At 39.0% G+C, this 5,993-nt stretch overlaps 1 long non-coding RNA gene across 1 annotated transcript; it reads left to right on the forward strand.

Annotated features, from left to right (window-relative positions):
- Positions 1 to 722: 722 nt before the first annotated feature.
- On the forward strand, positions 723 to 1,857 carry LOC115791070 (uncharacterized). The gene is made up of 3 exons (XR_004020839.1): positions 723 to 828; positions 908 to 967; positions 1,557 to 1,857. It is a non-coding gene; the product is annotated as an uncharacterized LOC115791070 (long non-coding RNA).
- Positions 1,858 to 5,993: the final 4,136 nt, after the last annotated feature.

Genomic DNA, 5,993 nt, shown 5'->3' on the forward strand with positions numbered 1-5,993 from the left:
GCAAAAATTAGAAGAACTTGACAATGTGGAATATGCTTTTTCAGTTGTTAAGGAAGTGAGATTTTTACACACACAATGTACACTTAACACATCTGATGACCACCTCCATGCATTCTGCCTCTGTCCACCAATACAAAACATCTGGAAAGGAATAATCACCAAACTTTCTCAAACCTCCGTCCCCTTGGCAACCACTGTGTCTTGGAGGTGAATGCACTCTTGTGTAGCGTAAATGAAATCTCCGGTCATAAGCAGTGTTTTCTGCGCTGTGTTGTTGAAATTGAGCAGAATAACATGAGACACAATTAGTTAATCTGGGTTTGCTTTTAATTGGGATATTTTGCAATGAGCAGACAGACATTAAACGTAGCGGTGACGGGTTTAAAGGCTGGCGAAAGCCTCGAGCTCTGAGGGGGGAGAGAAGCTAGAGAATTGATGCTCCAGCATTGTGTAACCCAGTGTTAAAAACACAAGCAAGAATGACTGAGTATTGATTTAATATCTTATTCTACAATGAGATTAAAAAGTAATAAGTCAATATTTAAAAACAAGTTCCTAAATAAGTTTATAAATATATGTAAAAAGTGTTAAAAATCTTTTAAAAATTGTGCAATACACCTTTAATAGTGGTTTTAGTGATGGCTTGACCATCACTAAATACCATCACTGATATCACATCAGCCAATAAGGTTGGTTGTCCCGCCCTCCCGCTACGTGGTGCAGGGAGGCTGCTCTGACGGTATCAGACGCAGACACGGCTTGAGTGATCCATGCTACTTGTTGCTTCTGTGGCTAGCTTGGAAATTAGCAGACGAAACTTGAACATCGGTAAGAGAGAAACTATTCTAATAATCGATTTGCAAAATGTAAGGTCCAAAATAGTAATTTCATGCTTATGGAACTGTAGAAGCTTCTGATGCGACCGGGTTGGAAGCTGGAAATCTCCGTGTAGCCTCGTGTAGCATCGGTGAGTGATTGCACGTGCTCAGTTAGCATTTTAGCGCAGGCAATGCACTGAAAAGTGGCTAACATCCTTAGTCATCACTAAACTCAGTTAAAGATAAGTTAATGCTTTATGGTGTTGTATAACTATTGTTGTGTATGTTGTATTTTTCATAATGTATTTGCCGTATTTTATTATTAGCACCTGTCTAGCATTTTCACTGATGCTAATTCCGTTCATGGTGCTACTGCCTATGTGAAGTGCCTTTTATTAGCACTTGCTAGTATTTTAATGCACTTTGCTACTGTTCTGATTGAGATAAAGCTAATGTGTTTTTACAATCCACCTTCTGATGGGAAATCATTACACTACCATGGATGTATTTCATTAGCTCTTTAAAAGATTTGAATAGTATTTTTGTATTACCACATATAAGCTAATATAATTAGTTTTATTGAAGTGTTGGTAATATTTGACAGTGATAACTTGAACTATATTGTTGTACAACAGAAAAAACTTGAAAAGTGACTGAAAAACCCTTTAAATTGTAGCTTTAAGCTAATGGATATTAGTTTACAAGGTTTTAAGCTACTTTATTCTGGCCTTGTTCTAGGTCAGGTTTTTTGTTGGTGCACTATTTGATCCATAGTGCTACTGTGAAGACTGGATTGCATTTCCAGAACTGGATGGCGAGCCCCAGCCCAAGGATCGGACAAACCAATAGATAGTGACCCGACTGGTCACTATAACTGAGACATTGCATGAACAATTGATGGACACTGTGACAAAAGACTAAAAAGGAAAAAAGACTACAGACTGGATTATTTATTTCTAATTGTTTATTTTCCTTGTGTTGTTTTTGCTTTGGGTTTCAAAAGGGAAAAGCGCGCAGTTTGTTAATTGTGTATATATATATATATATATATATATATATGTGTGTTGGTTTAATGACATTTCATTCAGTAAATTCTACTCTTTCTATAAACTGTGCATCTTCCTCTGTTGTTGCTCACACCTAGGCTCCCCCACGAATCCAGAGTCTTCTGATTAGGCCAACATCCCTTTATGTGTGTGGTATTGGTATTAGTTATTGAAGTAATTTACTCTACCATATTTCACAACTGTCAAGGGTACTTGAAGGTAACCTCTTGTGGGTTACACACGTGTTACACACGTGTTACAAATGCACGAGGAGTTCAGAAACAATTTGAAATGAGGCGCAGAATCTTTTTGTGGTACGCCGTACCTGACCGGCTTACTTTCAGCCCTGCACATATAGTCTATAGATGCAGCTTGACCAACCGAGTTTACTTTCTCACCCTATAAATTAGCACTTACTACTATACTGCGCAGAACCCTCAAGCTCCCAGGCCTCTGGTACAGGTACATTTTGATTTGAATGGTTTCACAATAAAATTAGTGAGCTCACAAAATGCAGGTCATGCTTTTACATTTGATATCGTCACTGCATGTCACTTCAGTCATGACTGTAAATTAAGCAGAGAACCAAACCCAAAAAGTAAGGAAATGTATGTTTTGTTGATTTTTTTTCTTTGTTGTAACAATGCTTCTTGGCAATACATCTTATACTGTTGGTTTATTTGCCCTTAAACGTTGCCACATTTGTAAGGAAAATGCAAAAATTGTTATTATACAACAAGCTGAAGTTCTCTCCTTACCTACAACAGCCGAGTCTGTTACTGCAGAAAGCACCTGTTTGATTTGTGTTCAAATGAAAGTTGAGCTTTCTCTGAATGAGAGGCACAGCTGGTTTGATCTAAAAATCCACCTCCAGCTTGTTCTGTACAGTCTTGTCATCCCCTCAAAAGCTTTTCCAATAATACAACATTACTGATGCTAGCAGTATGGTTTGCACAGTTTCCACACCGCCACTGAGGTTACAGGCATTTCTACCTATTCTTATATATCAGACATACTTTATGCTTTAAGGCTGCTGCTGCTGACACTAACACTATAAATGATGTGTTCAATGGAAGTTCACTGAAGTGTTGCTGTTTGTGTGGTTACAGGTGCAGAGTTGTGTTTCCCAGGCTGCCCCTGAACACATCCTAAAGCCTTCAACCTGCAGCAGATAGAAGAAAGTGTGCTGCTGTCCCTGTATAAGAAGATGCTGCTGCTGCTGCTCCACAGACACAAACAGATTTGGATGGAGGACTTTATGGTGCCAGAGCTTTTTGTTAGACATGTGAAACTCTGACATTTCCTAAAAACTGGACTCACAGATGAAGCAGTGACTTATGTCCAGAGATGCAAACAGCAGCTGAAGCAGTTTGTTCCTCGGTGAGTCAAACACAGTTCTCAGTGGTTCCCACACATTTTCAGTCTTTCTGTGGGGTGGGTGGGATGTATGAGGAGGTTTCAAAACTCCAAACTTGAATGTAAGACAGTCTGACTGGTTTCCTTAGTTTGGTTCATCTGAGCTGTAAATAATGATTTAATTGCCCAAAACTGATGTCTGGATATCTTGAACTGCTGTTGAAGTTCAAATGTTTAAGATTAAGTTTTTGCCACAGTTTATGATCGTTTCCTTTATGAGATCATTGTTCAGTGAACATCACACTGATGGGCTGCAACAAGTTTTTTTTTTAGCAGATTTCCAGACAAAAACAGCAGCTTTGCTTTAATGTAAACATTTATAATCTGATCTAAGATCTGCCTTCACTGATAGATGATGGCTCTCTGACAGCCACAGCAGAGTAACTATTAAGAATAAACTCTCATACAAATGTGGCAGTTGGTACTGAAGGATGAACATCTACTGAGGCGTTCATGCAGAGGAACAAGTCCAACATTCAGGAATGGCCATCTCAGTCCGCAGACCTGAATATTATTGAAAATCTGTGGTGTGATTTAAAGCGGGCTGTCTGTGCTCAGAAACAATCAAACCTGACTGAACTGGAGATGTTTTGGAAAGAAGAATCGTCCAAAATACCTTCAACCAGAATCCAGAGTCTCATTGGAAGCTATACGAAGCATTTAGAGGCTGTTAATTCTCCAAAAAAAGTGGCAGTGCCGCAGTGGGTAGGCGCTTGCCTTGCAGCCGGAGGGTTGCCGGCTCGAGCCCCTGTCCCTGCGCTGCGTTGTGTCCTTGGGCAAGACACTTAAACCACATTGCCTAACAGTAGCGCCAGTCTCTGGCTGCATGACCGCAGATGCTCGTCTCTGGAGTGATCTGGAACAATCATTTCGTTGTGTGCACAATGAGTTGAATCTAACATCTAAAAGGAGGATCTACTAAATATTACATTAGAGATTCTGTTGGGGTGCCCAAAATTATGCACCTGCCTAATTTTGTTTAAATAATTATTGCACACTTTCTGTAAATCCTATAAAATGTATTTCTTTATTCTTTATTTCACTTCTCAAATATCACTGTGTTCCTCTGCTATATGATATATTTAACTGAAATGATTTATAAAGGAAAATCATAAAAGTTATCAAACTTTTGCATACCACTGTACAGCATCTATTTATGATCCCCCCACCCTGTGACCCTGAACTTGAAGGATGGGTGGGATATATAAAAAAATAGCAAATTGTAGGAAATATATACCCCATCCCTGAGCAGTCCTGGCATATCAGCTGATGTCAGTGCCAGCCCAAGTCAGCTGATGGCTCTGCTAAAACCCTAATAAACATGCACAGCAAAGCTCATATAGAACGTGCAGTTTAAACTGCTTAAGCCTCTGCCCATAGTTGTTGCACATCCACAGCCAACCTCCACCAAAGCTACTCCGTTAATGCTAATCAGTGTCACTGATGTCTGTGCTGGGCTCTGCCGCTCACTACTACTGCGAATGGAAATAATCTTTTGACTGTAGTGGTGCACATGAAGTGGAAATGCAGGCTACCAGCAACAAAAGAGAAGTGCAGTGGTTCCAATTGAATATAACATAAAGCCCAATTTATATGAAAATCATTTTATTTGTATTACAACTACTACTACTACTACTACTACTACTACTATTATTCTAACTGCTGCAACAAAATTACTTCTTACCTTCATTAAATATTAGCAAGACAGAAGCTTTAAATGTGTTGCTGCTGTATGGAGTTGTGGGGCGTTATCTCCTTCCCTTTGTAAAGGACGCTCACACAAACACACAAATGTAGTAATCTCACGGTGGTTCGTGACAGGAAAAATCAAACTATTTTTTTTGGGCTTACTGACATGAACTGCCACTTTTTTTGGGTCAGTGAGCACAAGCTGGTTAATAATGTATTTTTAGATTTCATGTGAGAATCATGTATGTTCTCTAGAGAGCAACACTTTAAAAGATGTGGCAAACCTGGATTTGAACCCAAACCCAATTCTTTTTTTTTTTAATGTAACCAAATCATTTTAATGTCTAAACCTAACCAGGAGCCATATTTTTTAGGTAATAATGCATTTAAAAATGATGTAGATCATGTGTGAAGTCTTTTTCTTCACTGCTTGTTTGCAAAAATCACTGATTTTAAAATTCCAAATCTTGTTATTTTGTGTGCAGGGCCTCTGAACAGCAGCATGAGCTAACTATGTAAAATTAAAATGTACCAAAGCTCCCACTGTTTTCTTTGAATACCTCATCATCTTTTGGCCATCCACTCCATCTCTCACATTTGCATTTTCGTACAAACAGTCTACATCACAGTGGAGATTGTTCCTTTCTTTTAATCACAGCCAACTGGCCGTGCAGCAAAACAAATAGGGTATTTTGAAATTGACATAGACAAACATTACAGCGCAATCGAAGCCATGATCTAAAGTGTTCTATTTAATGTCAGCCATTCATATGCTGATGTTAAATTGCTACAGCACCATGCTGTGCCAAGTGTCTATAATCACAGTGACAGTATACAATATTCTGGCCTGTAGGCGAGAGCTCCCTCTCCAATTATGTTTCTCTTGGCCTGAGATTGAATCTATTACTGTGTAATTGCCTCTATATCTCCAACTATCACCCGGAGCAGTCCCGTGGATTATTCACACATATGGTGAGTAAATGTTTGGTGGAAATCAATGCTATTTTTAGGATGTTGTTGATGT

The sequence above is a fragment of the Archocentrus centrarchus genome, chromosome 13, assembly GCF_007364275.1.
Source record: "Archocentrus centrarchus isolate MPI-CPG fArcCen1 chromosome 13, fArcCen1, whole genome shotgun sequence".
In the NCBI taxonomy this organism is placed as follows: domain Eukaryota; kingdom Metazoa; phylum Chordata; class Actinopteri; order Cichliformes; family Cichlidae; genus Archocentrus; species Archocentrus centrarchus.